This window comes from Marmota marmota, unplaced genomic scaffold (assembly GCF_001458135.2).
Source record: "Marmota marmota marmota unplaced genomic scaffold, marMar, whole genome shotgun sequence".
NCBI classification, from domain to species: domain Eukaryota; kingdom Metazoa; phylum Chordata; class Mammalia; order Rodentia; family Sciuridae; genus Marmota; species Marmota marmota.
Genome location: NW_025999968.1, coordinates 40,046,513 through 40,068,577, shown reverse-complemented (window position 1 = coordinate 40,068,577; position 22,065 = coordinate 40,046,513). Strand labels below are relative to the sequence as shown.

Here is a 22,065-nt window from a genome sequence, read left to right as displayed (position 1 = left end):
GGGGTAGAGAGAGAAGATGGGAGGGGAGGGGAGGGGAGGGGGGATAGTAGAGGATAGGAAAGGCAGCAGAACACAACAGACACTAGTATGGCAATATGTAAAAACATGGATGTGTAACCGATGTGATTCTGCAATCTGTATACGGGGTAAAAATGGGAGTTCATAACCTACTTGAATCAAATGTATGAAATATGATATGTCAAGAGCTATGTAATGTTTTGAACAACTAATAATAATTTTAAAAAATCAAAAAAAAATTGACACCAGCAGTCTTAGGGAACCAAAGGAGGAGGTATATTTACAGGAGCAACAGAACTGGATCACCCAGAAAAAACTGGAGCCATGAAAAGGTTTATTGCAAGAGTCACGGAGGGGATATAGCCACTCCCAAAAATCCACCTGGGAGAAACAGAGGACAGGATGGTGGGGCTGAAATCTCTAACCCTCTATTCATGAATTAGTGCCTAATCCCCCACCATCCTAAGACTATTAGCTGGCAGCCCTCACTCTCTAGTTCATAATGTACAAAAGGACACTTTTACCATCTCAGAAATTCCAAGATTTTTCTGAGCTGTGTGCCAGAAATGAGGACAATCACCAAATTTATCTTTCCCATTATACTGTTAAAGAAAACCATAATGTGTCATTCCAAAATATAACTCTTCAACTTCATTACTGAGCTGAAAGCAATTAAGAAGCTGCACACAGAGGAAGGGGTCTTTCTACCACCATCATCCCTTTCTACCAAAAGACAGGAAATAAATTTACCAGAGACAGCTCTTAGCCCAGAGACAGCAAGCCTTTAACTACTACTAATTCCCTACCCCATGAATTTACCTTCTCATGGTTTTCCACCTCTGAAAGCCAAAAATAGTCTTCCTTTGTCCTACAACTTCTCTAAAATATTTTATTCTTTGTTGAGGATCCTATATAAACCAGAGTTTTATGCCACTGTACTGAGTCACTGAGATTTCTCCCAGGTGATGTGCATTGCACATTAAAAGCCTACTTGTTTGTTTCTTTAATCTCTCATTTGTTACAGTGATCTAACCCAACTATAAACTTATGAGAGGTAAAAAAAAATTATATGTCAATGTCCTGTATTGTTGTCTGGATTTTTTTGTCCTCCTAAAATTGATATATTGAAATCTTCATCCCCAACATGATAGTAGTAAGAGTGGGGGAGTATTATAAGAGGTGATTAGATCATAGGGACATAGTCCTCAAGATTGAATTTATAAAATAGGCTCAATAGAGACCCCTCACCCATTCTGCCATGTGAGGATAAAGTTAGATTATAGCCATTCATGAGCAAGCTAGCCCCCACCAGACGCAAAGTGTGCTGGCAATCTTAGATTTTACAATCAGCCTCCAGAACAGTAAGAAACAAATGTGTGTTGTTTATAAGCCTCCCAATTTATGAGATTTCACTTCAGCAACCTGAGTGCACTAAGATGCCCACTATATAACACTTGTCTTACCTTCTTTGTCCAGTCTTACTCTGGCTCCCTGACTTTTAAACTACTCCACTATTCTGGCTCTGATAGGCAAATATCCCCTATACTTCTGCCACTTTAGACCTGCATTCCAGTCTACCCTCACAATGCAACCAGCTCAGTTCTGAATGTCTATGCAAGAAAAGTTCCTGTCACTTGCAAAGGAAAGAAACCTGATCTAATTTATAAACATCAACATAATCTGTCATTGTTTCTGTAAATCTTCTGTTTTGTGCCTAAGAATGATGATTTTTTTTCTTGTGCTTTCTAATTTTCTATTTATTTCCACCATCAGCACTATCTTTTGAGATTCCTTTGGGGATTTACTTGTCATAAAAAAATATAGTTGTGATACTTCATAAGTCCTTATGTTCATAAGAACAAGTAGAGATAATGCATCTCCTGAAAACTAGAAATGCTCTTAAAAGGGGGGCGGTGCAAAACATAGTCTCAAGTTTGGGGAAAGGGACCTGTAGACCACATCCTGAGACTCAGGGCACTAGATTTGGTGATGTTGTATAGCAAGTATACAAATGGGCTTTGAAACCAAGCAACGTGGGTTTGAGTCTACCACTCGCCAGCCCTGTGACCATCTTGAGTTTCAGTTTTCTCATCTTTAAGTGGACATTTTAATAGCCTATCACTTATAGGGCTGTCATAATAAATGAGCTAATGCATGTCATATAATCTCAAAAGTTCTTGATGCATATTTAGAATGATAAAATGTCAGATAGTTCTGTTTTATCATTATTAGAAATGGCAGGGCCTGGGAGATGAAATGGAAGCTGACATTACTGAAGCCATTAGAAAATAAGTAAAGGGTGAATTTATGAAATTGTTGGTGGAAATATTTGTCTATCATTTTTGACAAATTGCTGAAGGGATCGTAAGAACTATAGTATACTGATTCTAACTTTAGTACCAGAAAAGCTAGTACACTGTAATAAAATTCAGGGGAAAATTATATATATATATATATATATATATATATATATATATATATATATAGAGAGAGAGAGAGAGAGAGAGAGAGAGACATAAATATACCTACAGATCTGAAATCACTCCAGGAAATAGGAACATAGTTCTATAAGGATAAGGTTTCCCTGACTTCAGCTGTTACCAACAATTAACCAAATATTTAATTCTACATGAAGATATAAGACATCTATAAACTACAGAGGCAAACATAGTTTTCAGCAGGACGTATGCACAGGAAATACAAATCTGAGCCCACAAGTCACACCTACAGAAATATAGCTTTATTCTTCTGAAATTCAACTCATTTTCTATCTCAAAGTCCCATATAGAAACTAAATTGCAAGCATCTCAAACCCCATCCCAGTCCCACCTCTACCCAAGACCAGAGAGGGGCAAGTGAAGAAGGATCACTAATGGTGGCCTCTGTAGACATGTTGGAGACAAAAGGAAAACAGTGACATTGGTGTTATCATTAATGAAAATTTTGATATTTTCTCATAATGCACTTTTATATTCATTTTCATATTTCAAATAGACCATTAAAATGTTATTTATCTTGCTTACTGAGGGTTTATTTGGGTTTTTTTATTTTGGTACCACATTAAATTTTGCACCTAAGACTTAAGGTTTTGTGTCTCAGTCACCTTACCCTAATCTCAACCCTTCTCCTCCTCTTTTCCCTGGGATCAAGTCTAAGTTCCAGTGGCTTACAGTTGTTGTGCCAAGATATAATGAAGAGAGTAGGCTTGGTTTTCATCTACTGACACTAGCTTACTTTGAGATACATGGTACTTATCTGACCCAAGGTCACTGAAGCACACATATTGGCTGACACATTATCATTAGATCTGAACTTCAAGGCCCTTCATACTCTGACCTTGTTTAATCATAGTCATGATCATTTGAAAGAGTTAAGAAAACATGTGTGCTCTCCCATACCACCCTGGGGCTTCAGGTCAGTTATTCAGGTTATCTGAGATGTCTTACAAATTTTGTCCTGCTCTTGAATGCATGGTAAATTATTCTGCTCTTCCCTATTGCACAAAAAAAAAAAAAAAAAAAGATAGGCAGAGGCATGTCTTCCTGGACACATCACATAGCAAATTTTATACTTCATGTGAAATTTGTAAGAAGATAATGTGTCCTGAGCAGTTTGTCTACTTTCCAGACTCCACATAGGAAGGGAGGCACAGACTGAGTAGAGTTCTGATAAATGTTTAATAATCAGCTCCCCAGGGAAGAGGGTGGGGGACTGGTTTGTAGAATTTGCCCATTTCCATGGAGAAAAATTCTCACCATGGCGATTTCAAGTTACCAATGTAATTCCAATAAGCTCACAAAACTACTAAAAATTCAATAATTGGCTTTCACAAGCTAGAATCAAGCAGGTCCAACACCTAGTGGTTTAATTCCCCTTGATTATCAGAGCCCAAAAACCTATCTGGGGTTACTGTCATCCCTCTAGGGTTGCAATTAAGGAAAGAAAGAAATCAAGTGTCAGCTTCTTACTTTCAGTGACATCATCACATAGAGTTTCTCATTTACCTTTTTTATTTTCTTCCTTCAGGGGATCAGAGAATCAGGAGATAGAAAAACAATCCTTTATCTCATCTTCCAAATCTTTTAAGAATTAGAAACCAATTAGCCAAGAACTCAAGTCTTCTATAATCTGATTTATCTGTGCTGTCCATTCCTCAAATCAACGATGGCAGAATGACTAACTGTTCAAATGGAGGAAATTGAGGTAAGAATGTCTAAAGAAAAATAGTATCAGTTATAGCTCAACACAAGTTATTTCAGCACTGTTATCATCATAATGATCATCAGAAGATAAATGAGTCAATAAACTCTTATGTGACAAGTTTATTTGTTCAAAATAGATTTTTGATGTGCTAGTTCAATAAATAAGTAAAATTTAAGATTATTGAATATATCTATGATGAACATAGATGCAAAGATTTTTAATTAAATACTGGGAAATCACATATAAAAATGTAGTAAAAAGATAGTGCACCATGATCAAATGGGGTTCATCCCAGGGATGCAAGGTTGGTTCAACATATGGAAATCGATAAACATAATTCATCACATCAATAGATTTAAAGACAAGAATCACATGCAGAAAAAGCATTTGACAAAATACAGCATCCATTCATGCTCAAAACACAAGAAAAACTAGGGATCATAGAAACATACCTCAACATTGTAAAAGCTATATATGCTAAACCCAAGACCAACATCCTTCTAAGTGGAGAAAAAAAATGAAAGCATTGCCTCTAAAAACTGGAACAAGATGGGGATGCCCTCTTTTACCATTTCTATTCAACATAGTCCTGGAAACTCAGCCAGTGCAATTAGACAGACAAAAGAAATTAAAGGGATATGAATGGAAAAGAACAACTCAAATTATGACTATTTGCCAATGTCATGATTCTATATTTAGAAGACCCATAAAACGCCACTAGAAAACTTCTAGATCTTATAAATGAATTTAGCAAATTAGCAGTAAATAAAATTAATACCCATAAATCAAATGCATTTCTATACATCAGTGATGAATCAACTGAAAGAAATTAGAAAAGCTATCCCATTCACAATAATCGCAAAAAAAATTAAATATTGCAGAATGATTCTAACAAAAGAGGTGAAAGATCTCTATGATAAAAACTACAGAACTCCAAAGAAAAAAATTGAAGAAGACCTTAGAAGATGGAAAGCTCTCCCATGTTCTTGAATAAGCAGAATAAATATTGTAAAAATGGCCATACTACCAAAAGCACTATACAGATTTAATGCAATTCTTATTAAGGTTCTGATAATGTTCTTCATAGAAATAGATAAAGCAATCATGAAATTCATTTGGAAAAAATAAGAGCTCCAGAATAGCCAAAGCAATCCTTAGTGAGAAAAGTGAAGCAGGAGGCATCACGATACCAGGCTTTAAAATATACTATAGAGATATACTAACAAAAATGGCATGGTTTTGGCACCAAAAGAGACATGAAGACCAATAGAACAGAATCAAAGACACAGAGAAAAACCTACATAAATACAATTATCTCACACTAGACGTAGGTGCCATAAACATACATTGGAGAAATGATAGCCTCCTCAACAAACAGTGCTGGGAGAACTGGAAATCCATATGTAGCAAAATGAAGTTAGACCCCTATCTCTCACTCTACACAAAACTCAACTCAAAGTGGATCGACAACCTAGGCATTAGACCAGAGACCTTCTGCCTTCTAGAAGAAAAAGTAGGCCTAACTTTCCATCATCTCAATTAGGAACCAAATTCCTGAAGACTCCTAAAGTGCAAGAAGTGAATTCAAGAATCAAAAAAATGGTATGTATCAAACTAAAAAGCTTCTACACAGAAAAGGAAACAATCAAGAACTTGAGGAGCTGGAGTTGTAGCTCAGTGGCAGAGCGCTTGCCTTGTACATGTGAGGCACTGGGTTCGATTCCCAGCACCACATATAAATAAGCAAATAAAATAAAGGTCCATCAACAACTAAAAAAATATATTTTAAAAAAGAGAGCCTACAGAATGGAAGAAAATCTTTGCCACCTGCACCCCCGGTAAAGCATTAATCTCCAGGATATATAAAGAACTCAAACACTTAACACCAAAAAAAAAAAAAACACAATCATTAAATGGGTAAAACAACTGAACAGACACTACACAGAAGAAAAAATACAGTCAAATATATATGAAATATATATGAAAAAAGTTCAACATTACTAGCAATTGGAGAAATGCAAATTAAAACTCTATGAGATTCCATCTCACTCTAGTCAGAAGGGCAATTATCAAGAATACAAGTAATAATACATGTTGGCAAGGATGTGGGAAAAAACGTACACTCATACATCATTGGTGGGACTGCAAATTGGTACAACCACTCTGGAAAGCAGTATGGAGATTCCTCAGAAAACTTGGAATGGAACCACAATTTGACCCAGTTATCCCATTCCTCAGTATATACCCAAAGCTCTTAAAATCAGCATAATACAGTGACAGAGCCACATCAATGTTTATAGCAGCTCAATTCACAATAACTGAGCTATGGAACCAAACTAGGTGTCCTTCAAAAGATGAATAAATAAAGAAAAAGTTCTCTATAGGTTTAATGCAATGCCAATCAAAATCCCAATGGTATTTCTTGTAGAAATAGAGAAAGCAATCATGAAATTCATATGGAAAAATAAAAGACCCAGAATAGCAAAAACAATGCTAAGCAGGAAGTGTGAATCAGGCGGTATAGCGATACCAGACTTCAAACTATACTACAGAGCAATAGTAACAAAAACAGCATGGTACTGGTACCAAAACAGGCGGGTGGACCAATGGTACAGAATAGAGGACACAGAAACCAATCCACAAAACTACAACTATCTTATATTTGATAAAGGGGCTAAAAGCATGCAATGGAGGAAGGATAGCATCTTCAACAAATGGTGCTGGGAAAACTGGAAATCCATATGCAACAAAATGAAACTGAATCCCTTTCTCTCGCCATGCACAAAAGTGAATTCCAAATGGATCAAGGAGCTCGATATCAAATCAGAGACGCGCCGTCTGATAGAAGAAAAAGTTGGCTACGATCTACAGTCGGTGGGGTCGGGCTCCAAATTCCTCAATAGGACACCCATAGCACAAAAGTTAATAACTAGAATCAACAAATGGGACTTACTCAAACTAAAAAGTTTTTTCTCAGCAAAAGAAACAATAAGAGAGGTAAATAGGGAGCCTACACCCTGGGAACAAATCTTTACTCCTCACACTTCAGATAGAGCCCTAATATCCAGAGTATACAAAGAACTCAAAAAATTAGACAATAAGAGAACAAACAACCCAATCAACAAATGGGCCAAGGACCTGAACAGACACTTCTCAGAGGAGGACATACAGTCAATCAACAAGTACATGAAAAAATGCTCACCATCTCTAGCTGTCAGAGAAATGCAAATCAAAACCACCCTAAGATACCATCTCACTCCAGTAAGATTGGCAGCCATTAGGAAGTCAAACAACAACAAGTGCTGGCGAGGATGTGGGGAAAAGGGTACACTTGTACATTGCTGGTGGGACTGCAGATTGGTGCAGCCAATTTGGAAAGCAGTATGGAGATTTCTTGGAAAGCTGGGAATGGAGCCACCATTTGACCCAGCTATTCCCCTTCTTGGTCTATTCCCTAAAGACCTAAAAAGAGCATGCTACAGGGACACTGCTACATCGATGTTCATAGCAGCACAATTCACAATAGCAAGACTGTGGAACCAACCTAGATGCCCTTCAATAGACGAATGGATAAAAAAAATGTGGCATTTATACACAATGGAGTATTACTCTGCATTAAAAAATGACAAAATCATAGAATTTGCAGGGAAATGGATGGCATTAGAGCAGATTATGCTAAGTGAAGCTAGCCAATCCCTAAAAAACAAATGCCAAATGTCTTCTTTGATATAAGGAGAGTAACTAAGAACAGAGTAGGGACGAAGAGCAGGAGAAGAAGATTAACATTAAACAGGGATGAGAGGTGGGAGGGAAAGGGAGAGAGAAGGGAAATTGCATGGAAATGGAAGGAGACCCTCAGGGTTATACAAAATTACATACAAGAGGAAGTGAGGGGAAAGGGAAAAATAATACAAGGGGGAGAAATGAATGACAGTAGAGGGGATAGAGAGAGAAGAGGGGAGGGGAGGGGAGGGGAGGGGGATAGTAGAGGATAGGAAAGGCAGCAGAACACAACAGACACTAGTATGGCAATATGTAAATCAATGGATGTGTAACTGATGTGATTCTGCAATCTGTATACGGGGTAAAAATGGGAGTTCATAACCCACTTGAATCAAAGTGTGAAATATGATATATCAGGAACTATGTAATGTTTTGAACAACCAACAATAAAAATTTAAAAAAAAGAAAATGTGGTATATACACACAACAAAATATTACTCAGCCATTAAAAAAAGAATGAAATGATGTCATTTGCCAATAAGTGGATCAAACTGGAGACTATCATGCTAAGTGAAATAATCCAATCCCATGAAACCAAAGGTCAAATATTCTCTCTGATATGCAGACACTAACACACAATAAGTGGGGTGAGGAAGAATAGAAGTTCATTGGATTAGGCAAAGGCTAATGAAGAAAAGGGGGAAAGGAATAGGAAAGACAGAATGAAAGAGGTGTAACTTTCCTAAGTTCATATATGAATACACAACCAATGTAATTCCATATCATGTACAACCACAAGAATGAGAAGTTATAATCCATGTATGTATAATATGTCAAAATATACTTTACTGTCAGGTATATCTAAAAAGAATGAATAAAAAGAGAACCAAAAGAAAAATGCTGTCAGTATTTAAAGCATAGAAAGGAACTTTGAGAATATACTCAGATAGCAGATTGTTTAATCTATAAACAAGGTATATATTTACAAATTTTTTATTTGTTGAACTATATCCACTAGAGGGCAGCAACACGTGAATTATATTTACTCAATATAGAAATTGGGAGTGAACTTTATCTCTACTTGCTGACAAATAGGATACCATTATAGTACTAGATGGCAACATTACTTTGAGTTTATGCGGGGGGTGGGGGGACTTGAAGAATTTATTTCTTAAGACTAAAAAGTTATCACTGTACTGCTTACTTACAGAGAAGTTCAATATTATGGAGAAATATGATTATAAGGCTGTACATTTTAAAGCCATTTTTACTTTAAATCCTCAGTACTAACTTTTATATTAGCTGAATCTCCAGTTACTCATTGACCCATTTAACATATGTTCTTTGAACACATCTCATGTTCAAATCATTGACCTAGTAATTAATGCTCTGAGATACAACAAAAAAGACTGCCCACCTGTGTCATTATTATCGGGATTCTCCAGAGAAATAGAAAGAAAAGTATAATATTAAAATATGTGTGGTGTGGGGTGTGAGTGTGTGTGTGTGCATATAAAGAGATTTGTTGTGAGAAATTGGCTCATACAGGGATGAGAGCTGACCTAAAGTGATGACCATAAGGCTGGGAATCCACACAGGAAAAAATGCTGCAGTCTTAATGCAGAATTTCTTTTTCTCTCAGAAACCCCAGGTTTCGGGGGGAGAGGGTTTGTTTTGCTTTTTCCTCTTAAATCCTTTGACTGATTGAATGAGGCCCACCTACAGTATCAAAGTCAATGTTCTTTACTTAAAGTTAACTGATGATTGCAAATATTCACCACATCTACAAAATACATGCACAGCAACATCTGTTTGAGTGTTTGATTAGATGCTGGGTGCCACAGCCCAATCAAGCCCAACACATATAATTAAACATCATTGCCCATGTCAGTTACCTTTTCATCACTATGACCAAAACATCCAGCAAGAACAACTTAGAAGAGGAAAAGTTTATATTGGCCTATGTTTTCAGTCCATGGTGGGCAGACTCCATTGCTTGGGATCCAAGGGGAGGGCGCACATCATGAGGGAAGGGCGCAGAAGGGAAGTTGCTCCACTCATGATGAGCAAGAAGCCTGGTGCAGGGGGTCATGTTACAGGGAAGATCTACCCTTCCAGGACACAACTCCAGTGACCCACCTCCTCCAGCCATGCCCCACTTGCCTACAGTTATCACCAAGCCGGTCCATTCAAACTAGAATGGACTGACTAGGTGACAGCTCCCATAATCTAGTCATTTCACCTCTGAATATTCTTGCATTAACACAAGAGCTTTTGAGGGAGACGTCATGCTCAAACCATAACACCTTCTCCAAAACATTTCCCTGCCTAGGTGCCATGTCCCAGAAATGCCAACCTTGGAACACCACACCTTGAGTCATGAATTGCTCTTTCTAGATGTCTTCTTAAAATTCATACTCCCTTGTAGGTTAATATACCTACTCAGACACTAATGTACGCGTGCCAGGTTATCACATATTTTTCTCCAGACAAAAGAATCTGAGGCATTCTGAAAGCTTGGAGTAGCGGGAGGTTATAAGATGCAGAAAGAAAGGACAGCCAATACCCTAATTTTGCATATAATTTTCCCTCTTCAAAAAAATACAATATTCTCTGTTGGCTATGTTGAATGTCATTGTAATTGTTTTTAGAAACTCTCTCTACCTGGTAACCCAGCAACTAAACAACTGCTTCGTGATACTTCAATCTCTAACTCTTGTTCTGTGTTATTCAAAGTTTTGGTTCAAAATGTTTTGCTTATTGTACTTTGATAAATTCCCAAAAAGAATATGTAACGTGATTCTCATGATGAAGAAAGGTGAGAAAAACTCAAAATGAAAACCATCCTTTTTTTTTTTCAAAATGAAAACCATTTTTGAAGACTGTATTCTTCAAAAACTATCAGTTTCATAAAAGACGAAAATTAAAGGCAAAGGCAAAGATTATGGGAGATAATTAAAATCAGTACATGTGGGCTGGGGATGTGGCTCAAGCAGTAGTGCGCTCGCCTGGCATGCGTGGGTGCTGGGTTCGATCCTCAGCACCACATAAAAATAAAATAAAGATGTTGTGTCCACTGAAAACTAAAAAATAAATATTTAAAAAATTCTCTCTCTCTCTCTCTCTCTCTCTTTAAAAAAAAAATCAGTACATGTTCCTAGGCTGGATGTTGTTCTAATGAGAGAAAAGAAATGCTATAGATAACATGGAGTCAATTCACAGACAGAAATACAGACAGTGGGTTGGGTGGAGATGAGGGGCAACAGTACTATATTGAGGTTGTAAAGGACAGTATCCTTATTTTTAGGAAGTAATAAGATACAGGAAAAAAATCAAATGTGCACATGTAAAGAAAGAACAATAGATGAAGCAAATATAATAAAACATAAGTGAACCTAGAACAAGAGCATACAGGTGTTCTTTGTTCTGTTTTCACAACTTTTCTTATCTTTACCAAAAATGTCTATGCTCCATTGTAAGACATCCATTCCTATGTTTTAAATTGATAGTAATATTACTTTAGAATATCAATATAAGTGTGGTATTGAATATGAGAAGTGTTCAAATGATATATGTTAAATGGATCAATGAATAATCAACTAGTGATTCAGCCAATATAAAGTTAGCATTCTTTGTCAATCATATTACATCATAGTCTGATGCATCCCCACATCTCAGAGAGTGGTACAGGGTCCCTCCCACCAAAGGCTCCACTCTCCTTTTGTCCTTCAGAGTCTTTTCCAATTAGCCAGAAAATAAAAGAGATCTGTACACAAGAGATCTTCTTTGATTTAGTCTGAAAATGGTCCCATCATTCCTGCTCAGCAGCCATTTCCCAGGACACCCCCAGGGCTCTACTTACCTGCAAGGGAGCCTGGAAAGTGTGCTCAAGAAATAGATGAACCTAAAATCTTTGTCATAGTAAGTATGTTATTTAACAAGGATTTGGAAATGTTTAGCTGAAAAACAGAAGGAATAAGTCTTCCTCCAGAGAAAAGTGAGTTCAGGAAATGATACCCATAGTCCTGATACCAGAAACCCCTGTCCCCACCACACACACACACACACACACACACACACACACACACTTTTTCTTTCATCTTGGAAAACAAATAGTCAAGATGGTAGAGTGGAATTGAGATTGGAGGAAATTTAATATCAGAAACTGAATTTTAAGAAAGCTGTTATGGGGGCTGGGGATATAACTCAGTTGGTAGAGTGCTTGCCTCACATGCACAAAGCCCTGAGTTCAATACCCAGCACCACAAAGAAAAGAAAAAAAAACAGTTATAGAAATTATCCTATTTGCTGACATCATGGCATGAGTTGTAGAAATATGGGTGTATCAACACCTGCAAAAGCTAGGCTGAAGCTCAATGATGATGCACAAACCCAGGAATGGGTTTACCAGTGCTATACTGAAATATCTGATATTTCATCCATCAAGGTACTTCAAAAATTATGTCTCTGTGATGAAAGTTCTTTCCTTGAAATCATATTAATTTCTCTTAATTTATTTTATTGCCTCACTAGTTAATGTGAACCATTTTAGACTGTGCAATTCTTTCATAAGTGTTTTCATGGAATTTGAATAGCAATTATTTGCAGTTTGTATTCCTTACATTTAGCTCAAAATGAGACCCATAGAAAATGATGAATAAATATTTACTACTTTATTTGCTTCCACATCTGGAGTTGGGCAGGAGGGGTATCACTTTAGAATTCATGAATTTTAGAAGGGAATAACAAATGTCTACATTCTTCTCTAGCATTTTCTCACAATCAAGAATTAATCACACTTAGTAAGAAATTAAGCATAATTATTTAAGTAAAATGCTAAAGGCACTCTTTTATCACATTAGTTTTTCCCCTCAAATCCTCTTAGGAACGCTTTGGTGATCCCTAAAAAAAATATGGATATGTCTTGCACTGCTATACCAAAACGAGCGTGGTAAGGCAGAATTCTATCTAAATAAAGGACCAGTTTCCAGAATTTTTTCCTCTGGATCCAGATGCTGAATGCTGTTTTTAGATAATGTCTTCCCTATTCAGGCACCTACAATGACAAGTGAAGCACTCTTTAACTCAGAAACTTCGTGATGCCCCAGGATGGTGGTGCATGCCTGTAATCCCAGCTACTCAAGAGACTGAGGCAAGAAGTTTGCAAATTCTAGCAACTCAATGAGACTCTTTCTCAAAATAAAAATGGACTGGGGATGTAACTCAGTGATAAAGAGCCCCTAGATTTGATCTCCTGTTCTCCAGCCCCCCACCCCAAAAAAGAACTTTATGACAACAAAGAGATTAATTTAGACAGAATGGATTTGCACTGCAAAGTAAACATTATAATCTAGTTCACTAATAATAATTATATACTGAAAATGAAGAGGAAAAGCATAAAGGGAAGTTTTAATATAAACTTCCAACATTTTTCTCAGTAAATCTTTGGTGAAAATCCCTAGACACAGAAGATTAAGAGAATCATTGATATTTGTGTTCAATCTGGGTCTGATTTCTCTCTCTACCTTTATCCAATTTCTCTATCCCTTTGGTTAAAAGCCACACACTTTATGTTTTATAAGCATGTATTGGAGGTCATTTCCTCCTAGCAGAGGTGTTATGCTTACTATCTGTTCACAATCTTGTTCAATGTTCCATTTAATATCCACTCTTCTCAGACTGCTATTTGGCTAAAGCAGTTGCCTTCACTGTTCTCCAATGTATCTGCAAGATACCATCTGCCCTTTTTCTCTGTTCTAGGACACCTGTGTCCCACGAGGAGTTTTTACTTTGTGTTCACTTCATGTTAATGTGATGGAGAGAATTTATTTTTCTCATATTTGAAATTTAAAAAAAAACTACCTAATGAAAGCAGAGCTGAAAAGACATACCATCCTGGACAGTAACAGGTATATTGTACCTAGATCTGGAATAGTATTGACTTTTGACCTAGAAATTGCAGCTCAGGAATCTAACTCTTTCATGCTCAGAGGAGTAATATTAGCCTAAGATTTGTTTTTCAATATTTCTAGCACAGCAAAGTATCAGGGGAAATTATTTTCTAAAAGTGTATAAAAGTTATATTGATGAAAATTTCAGATATTTCAGAGAAGAATTTCCTTTCATATTTGGCAATCTGATGTTTCTGCTTCTCAGATATCTCAGCTGAAACATCTCAGGTGGCAAGGAACATTTCATACCTTCATAAATTATGTTCACATTTAAAAGAACCTAACTGTTGGTCTCAATAAATGTAAGAGTTGACGACAGTTGTCTTTCATGTGAGGATACGATCAGACTCAGAAGTGAACACAATGATATACGCTAAGGATAAATGTAGTTCTCTGCTCACTTCTAGTTTATGGTTTGGCACAATTTCTGACTTTAATCCATTGATTTAGTTACAATACAAATCAATGAGTTCAATTTAACACAAATTAGTCATAGCTTCACTCTGTTTAGAAGCAAACACATTTAAACTTATATCTTGATGAGTCTTCCTACACGCTCATGTCAAGGAACACAGGTGAAACCAGACAAGATATTCATCACCAGAATTCTAAAAACAAATTCAAACACATCCCTGACTTGGGTCAAGAACTCGAATTGCTACAGGAAAAATGATGTGTCTTAATTGGTTTACAAATCTTATAAGCAGCAGTGATAAATAGAGCCTTTCTTATGTGAGTTAATATCATGAATTTTCAGGTGATATATATATACATGGGCTTTCAACTGTGGCAAATGAGCTTAAACTATCATTTAAATAATATCTTTTGTTATGAAAATCAAACTATATTATTGTGGTAATTGCAATTCGTCATTTAAACATAGCAATTCACCTCATTTGACACCACCTAATCAAGATTCATACTGTATTTGCCACTGCTTTTATTTCCATCCATATCAAAACTGACACATGCAGTAGTGCATGCACTCAAAGATTCAACAAATGTGTGGTCAATTTTTTACCTCAGAGTAACTGGCTCTGTGTTACATGAATCACTTTAATCAAGGAACACTGTTTCTAAAAGTCTATTTTAAGTTTGTAACATAACCATGTGAGTATGAAATGAATACCAAAGATATGATCTATTGTATTAGCCAGAGTTAACTAGAGAAACAGAACCAACAGGACAGAGATCTCTTTTTCTCTCAGCTCTCTCTCTTTTCTCTCTCTCTCTCTCTCTCTCTCTCTCTCACACACACACACACACACACACACACACACACACACATCTCATGACTCATATAATTATCGGGTATATGTGCCAAGATTTGCAATCAGCAAGCTAGAAACCCAGGAGAACAGATAGTGTGATTTCAGTCCAAGTCCAAAAGCCTGAGAAACAAGAATGTAAGTTCCAGATGGAAGATCAACAGGCTCAATATCCAGAAAGAGCCTAGAGTTCATCTCAAGTCTGTTATGGTTTGAATGTTTGATCCAAAACTTATTTTTAAATGTAGCTGCCATTGTAACAGTATTAAGAAGTGTGGGTGATGAGGTGTTTGGGTTATGAGGCCTCCACTCATTAATGTTGCTACCAGGGGAGTGGGTTTGTTTATCCTGGGAGAGGATAGACCCCCCTCTTTCTCTCCACCCCACCCCCACTTTTTTCCTTCTCCATGTTGCCTTCTACCATGTGATGCTTCCTATCATGTACAGATGCAGCAAAAAGGTCCTCACCACAGTCTGGCACCTTGACATTGGACTATTCAGACTGGAGAGTGATAATAAATAAATTTCTGATCATTATAAATGATTCTTTGATACTAAATTATAGCAACACAAAAGGAACTAAGAGAATCAAAAGGCAGGAAAATACAGATGCTCAGTTCAAAGTAGCCATGCAGGAGGAGCTCCTTCTTTTTCTATCTTTTGCTTTGATTTGGGTCTTCAGTCCATCAGGAAGGGCCAAAGGGAGATCTGTTATACTCAGTTTACTGATTCAAATATGAATCTCATCCAGAAACATCCTCACAGAAACGTCCAGAGTAAAGTTTGAACAAATGTCTGGGCAGCCATGGCACAAATTGACACAAAAGTTGAACCATCACATCCATATATACAAAAAGCCTCTCATTTAGAAAAGAAATAAGATATACACAATAAGTAGTAGTAATTAATGACAAAATAACACTCAATTAGGTGATAAATTGAAAGATAATACCTATAATTCCTATACTACTTCAGAAACAGTATAATTCAAGAAGTTATAATTAACTAATTGTATAATAAATGCTTTATTTGGGTATTATTGATTAAGTCCAAAGAAATAAATAGTAAATAAGGGTTGATTCCTCAACACCAGAAAGAAGCAAAAGATAAAATGCTTAAAATGACTTAAAAATGAAAAAAAAATAAGCACAGAGATGAGGATGGATTGCTTCAGCATTTTTCCTGTCTGGATCTCAATACCATTTCATACTTCTATATGAAAAACTATTGCAGTGGAAAGAAAATGTTTTGTGATGCCATGTGTTCCCAAAATACCTGCTGGTCCTAAGCATTTCAGCAAATAATTCAGCCTGCTGGGAGTTCTTAGTCATAATTTTTTTATATTCACAGCTTTTCAAACATTTTTAGAGATTTTCAAGAGAAGGGGAAAAGTAAATGATGCTGAGCCAAATGATCTCTGAGAATAACTATATTGTTCACTACTTTAGTTATCTACCCACTACCCACCAGATTCTATTCTTTAACAGCAGTGCTTTAATGAAAGAAGTACAAAGACTAATATCACATTTATTTATTTCCCCAAGGATTAGGCAATTACAAGTAAGAAATCCCATTCTACAACCTTGACAGTATTTTTTTTTTACTGACAGCTAACTATAGAAATCATTACACAAAAAATTGACAATATCTCTCTAAGCTTTCTTGAATTCATCAATTCAAAAAAGCCTGAGTCTTCAAAGTATGCAAAGCTGAAAACCCAGTTTATGCTCTCTTCAGTAATTCTAGATTAATTCTTTGTTTTGACATAACCATCATTTTCTAGCACAGCTGAATAGCCCATCAGAGGCTAACTGAATGCCCACTTTTCACCAACCAGAATTGCAAAATTGGCCTTTTTAAATTTAACCTTTGTTAAAATTTAACCTTTGTTAAATCTCCCAGCTACCTTACAACAATGATTTTCTGACTGGTCACTCCCTTTTCTGGGTTCAGACAGATTGAAGCTATTTTCTTTCTTGAAATTTTCCTGTCATCTAGAACAGCCTTTCTCAACCAGCATTCTTAGAGACTAATCTTAAGGTCACAGGTAACCTATCATGTATAATGAACTGCTTTCTTATGCAGTTAGAATGATAGCAGTTAAAGAACATCTGTGGCAGAAATGGGAAAATAATCACACATTCATTTCATTTTTTATAAGGTATTCCTCTTAAACCAAATTGAGAAACATGCTACAGTAAGGAGTTAAGACAGGTAAGTATTTAAGATATAGGTGCTTGTCTGTCAACTATACTAAGTGGCTTTCCTTCTAAAATTTATTTTTAAAAATACTTTATTGCAATATCCAGAACTTAAACAAAAATTATCAGATATACAAAGAGATAGGCAAAGAACCAAAATTTTGAAAAAAAAGGAAAAATACAGAGAAAATAATAAGATGAGAAAAAAGCAATTATATCAAAATGTAGTTATAAAAATGCTTTTTATTTGAAATAAGGTAAATATATATATTTGTTTTGTTTCTTGTGGTGCTGGGTATTGAACCAGGGCCTCACTGATGCTAAGCAAGAGTTTTACCACTGAGCTACATCCCCAGCCCCTCTATTTGTTTCTAATGCAATAGATACAAATCCAGAGGCAAGTGTAATAATAAATTCAATATCAAAATGAGATGAGAATTCATAATATTTTGAGATATCTGTAATGCAATATAAAAATACCTATAATTCTAAAAGTGGCAAACTAAAAGATAATGCAAACATTCTTCAAGTTTAGATTATATCTATTACTGAATGATAAATTTCAAATAGAGGTTAGTGGGTAATAAGCATACCTCACTCGTTGATCTATGTCATCTTGTAGGACCTTCTTTCAGTGAATCCTCTTCCTCTGGCCAACGGATGAACCATAGGAGTAATGAAGAATTGCAAAAGAAGTGCTAGTGGGCAGCCTTCAAGTGATGTACATCATTCCCACCCACATTCTCTGGCCAGAACTTTTAGACACATGGTCCCACCTAACTGCAAAGAAGCTAAAAAATGTAGTTTAGCTCTGAACACAGAGAAAAAAGAAACACAGAGAAACATTTTTTCTGCAGAGACTGATCAAAAACTGTACAATTATGAGCAACTGGGTCAGTATGACATAATTTCATAGATTGACTACAGCAAACATCTGTGGATAGTCAGAAAAGCAATAAGTTCAGCAAAAAAGAAAAATCCAAATCAATATTCAGGTGCTGATGATCGATCTTCCCCTTACTGACTGTGAACATAAACATTAAAGTAGGAACTCAAAGAAGAATATACTAATATTCAGCTTTTGACTAACAAAATAATATACTCGTCAGTTCACAGCGAGGAATTCATTTGGTAAAACAGGCTATTTTAATAAAGAAAAGTAACCTCTAAACTTCATTCTCATATTAGGAGCCAAACCTGAACAACTCAACTTGGATCAGAGAGTTTTACTAAAAGTTCTAGAGTAGAGAGAGTAAGGATTTGATGCAGAGGGATTCATCTCATTCAGTAAAAAGGAAAGAACAATTTGGAAAGGATTTCACTAGAATAAGAATATAGCCTGAGTCTTTAAGAAGGAACATGGTTCCCAAAATTCAAAGTCAAATAATGAAAAAAAGCAGACCCCCTTAGAGACTGTTTTTATTTGAGAGAGAGCACAAGAGAGTCCAGTTATTCCTCACTCCTCCACTCAAACTAGAGTATTATAAACAAGCAGATGCTAGTAAACATACCTACTCTCCATGAATAATATTTGGCATAAAAAAGAACTTGGAGTTCCCATTGTTCTGGATAAGGCGTTTGGGGTACTTGATGCTGAAATATTTAAAGAATTTGATACCAAGAGAGTGAGATTTTAGAATACAGTACCCTGGAAAGGCCACATAAGTGGAAGAGACTACACTTCAAGAGAAAGTCCCAGTGGGAAGCCCAAGTAGGTAGGATGACCTATACTATAGATACTAACCTAAGAAAATCGGGGACTGAACAGGCTAACCAATCCCGAACAGAAAGTTGAGAAGGCAGCCCAACACCAGAAGATTGCTCCATACAGTATTAAGCAATTCAGTCTTCTCTCAAGACAAACATGCCATCTTAGGAGAAAGGAGGGAAAGGGGAGCCTTTAGGAGAAGAGGGGGAAAAGTCTTGAACTTTGCACTAACACCACCACTCTAAAGACAATTAATCACAATGAGAGGCTGGGGTTGTGACTCAACGGTAGAGCGCTCACCTAGCACATGAGAGGCCCTGAGTTCAATCCTCAGAACCACATAAATAAATAAATAAGTAAACTAAGGTATTGTGTCCAACTAACTAAAAAATAAATATTTTTTAAAAAATTAATCACAATGATTAAATCAATCGTAAAGGAAGTTTCATTAAACTTCTAATAGGTCAATTAAGTGTTTCTACCATTCATGCTGCTCTGAGTAACAGACCTGGGTACACAGAGCTAGATAAGATCAATTACAGCAAATCAAAGGAGTAGCATATTTTGTGCAGATCATTATCACAGTGGAAACCTTAGCCTCAAAATACAGATATGAATAACACATAGTTCATATCATCCTTCAACTCATACTCTATACGGGAAAAACACTCCATAAGAACACAACACAATAAATAGAAAAATAGAAATAGGTGTAAACACAAAAGAAGAACAAACAAAAGACTGATCAGATATATCTAAAAGCTAGAAGGAAGTTAAGGAAAATATTCTTGGAAAAGGAAACCATGTTGGATTTCAAAGAATGAATAAGAGTTCATTATGCATTGGCAGGAGTTCCCAGCAGGTAAATATAACAATAACCCAAAGTCACAGAAGAGTGGAATAATTAAGAGTATTCAGTTTAGTCTTATAATAAACCTAATTTTCAGACAAAATTCTGTTCTCTGGTGACTAATTTTGTAGCTAAGAGGATAGAAACTATTTTCATTTTAAAATGTTACAATTCTATTTTTAAAAAGAAAATATTTAATAATGTATTCAATGTAATGGGAAAACTATGGTATTATTTAGTCACGAAAAGTTAAAAATGACATTCCAAAGATAAATTTGTGAGATTATTGCTCTTGTCCTCAATCCAGAAAATAGACTCTAGATGGTTACAAATACTTATTCTAAATGAAATGATTTATTCTCTTTAAACATAAGGTCTTTAATGATTCCCACCTGTAAAGATTTTTGAGGAGGTGCTTGATGTCACTAATTAACTGTTTTATTTTGAAGTGTCTTCACTACTAAAAATGTTTGTTTGGGCTGGGTATGTGGCTCAAGTGGTTGCGCGGTTGCCTGGCATGTGTGCGGACCAGGTTCGATCCTCAGCACCACATACAAAGATGTTGTGTCCGCCGAAAACTAAAAATAAATATTAAAAAAAATTCCCTCTCTCTCTCTCTCTTTAAAAAAAAAATGTTTGTTCATGTTAGTTTACATCATTTGGAGTGTAATATGCATTTTCTAAAGTCATCATTTTACACATTCTTTATAATTCTTGCTCCAAAGTTATTATGCACTATTCTCTTTAGTAATAGTGTTTTTTTTTAAATGGCTGTTTCCTCTTATCTCAACAATATTTATATTGGTTATTTTATTTATTTGGAATTCAAAGATTAGGCTGAAGAAAAAATTTTGATTTCATAGAAAAAGAAACATTTTAAACCATGTTAATATTGTGTCTTGTAAAATACATGGTTTGACCTGAGGGACTCTAGGAAGACCCATCTGCCTAAATATATTTCATCTACTTGCCAGGACACCAAAGGTGATCTATTAGAGATTCATAGCTTTCAGTTTCAAAGATGTGTTGGCCATCATTAATCCTATACCAAAGCACCAGTATCCCTTTTAATGTAAACATTAAAAGACATTATCAAAGAATAACTTTTCTGCAACATTTCCAAACAGGTGTTTAGTACATGATTAAGGTGTTTATTGCTCATATAAGGTCAAGGAATATTAACATGACTTTTCTATCTTAAACTGTCACAATGTATATTAGCATATGAAAGACCAAAGAATCCAACAATGTTTGAAAAAGAATTTTCAACTGAACAAATCCAGAATTCATATGACTATTGTGGCTCTTATGCCTATTAGAGAATTATATACATTAACAGCTATTTGGGAGTAAGATAGCAAAAAAAAAAATTAAACAACAACAAAAAAGAGAGACCACTGGATTAAGGTTAGAATGAAGCACTTAAATGACTATGAAAGTGCTTTGCTATTAGTAAAGATGGACTCTTCCAAAAAAGAGAAAAACTGAATGTATTCAACTCTTTTCCTTGGGCATGTCTTAGAAATTCAGACTTCCAGGGAAATTTTGCCCAGACACCTTTTATTTCATCAGAGGAGGGTCTTCACATAATTCCTTGAGATGTATGTCACTATTATATAAAGACAGCACAGAGAACAGTCATATGAAATCCTGCAGCTGCTATTTGGAGGAAGTCAAGAACGGTGCCCATTATTCAGTGCCCCTGTATAAAGGACTGCATTAAAAACACTTTGCAGAACTTGGTGCTAAAAACAAAGTTTCGCCTTCCCTAAGGACCTGTGAGGCTTTCTATTTTGTCAAAAGAAGCAGTAAGTATTCCTACTTCCTTGGATTAACAGAAAACTCAAGGCTAAAGGCAGAGCAAATGTAACCACCAGGTAGGTCGTAATGGCCTGGACATTTTTTCTTGACTCCATATACTTGTTAATGTCTCCTCTGGACATGACTCTGACTTTCTCATTCCCCATTAGTTTGTTGTATGTGCTTTTTTTTTTATTTTTTATTGTGGGTTGTTCAAAACATTACAAATTTCTTGACATATCATATTCCACACTTTGATTCAAGTGGGTTATGAACTCCCACCTTCACCCCATACACAGATTGCAGAATCACATCAGTTACACATCCATTGATTTACATATTG

General features: G+C 35.9%; 1 protein-coding gene across 1 annotated transcript in view; it reads right to left on the bottom strand.

Moving 5' to 3' along the window:
• Nucleotides 1-18,105, bottom strand: part of Chodl (chondrolectin) — a 353,866-nt gene extending 335,761 nt beyond the window's left edge. Inside the window, exon 1 of the mRNA XM_048803528.1 lies at nucleotides 17,958-18,105. The gene's annotated coding sequence lies outside the window, so the exon portion shown is untranslated. The remainder of the gene's footprint in view (nucleotides 1-17,957) is intronic.
• Between the last annotated feature and the right edge of the window lie 3,960 nt (nucleotides 18,106-22,065).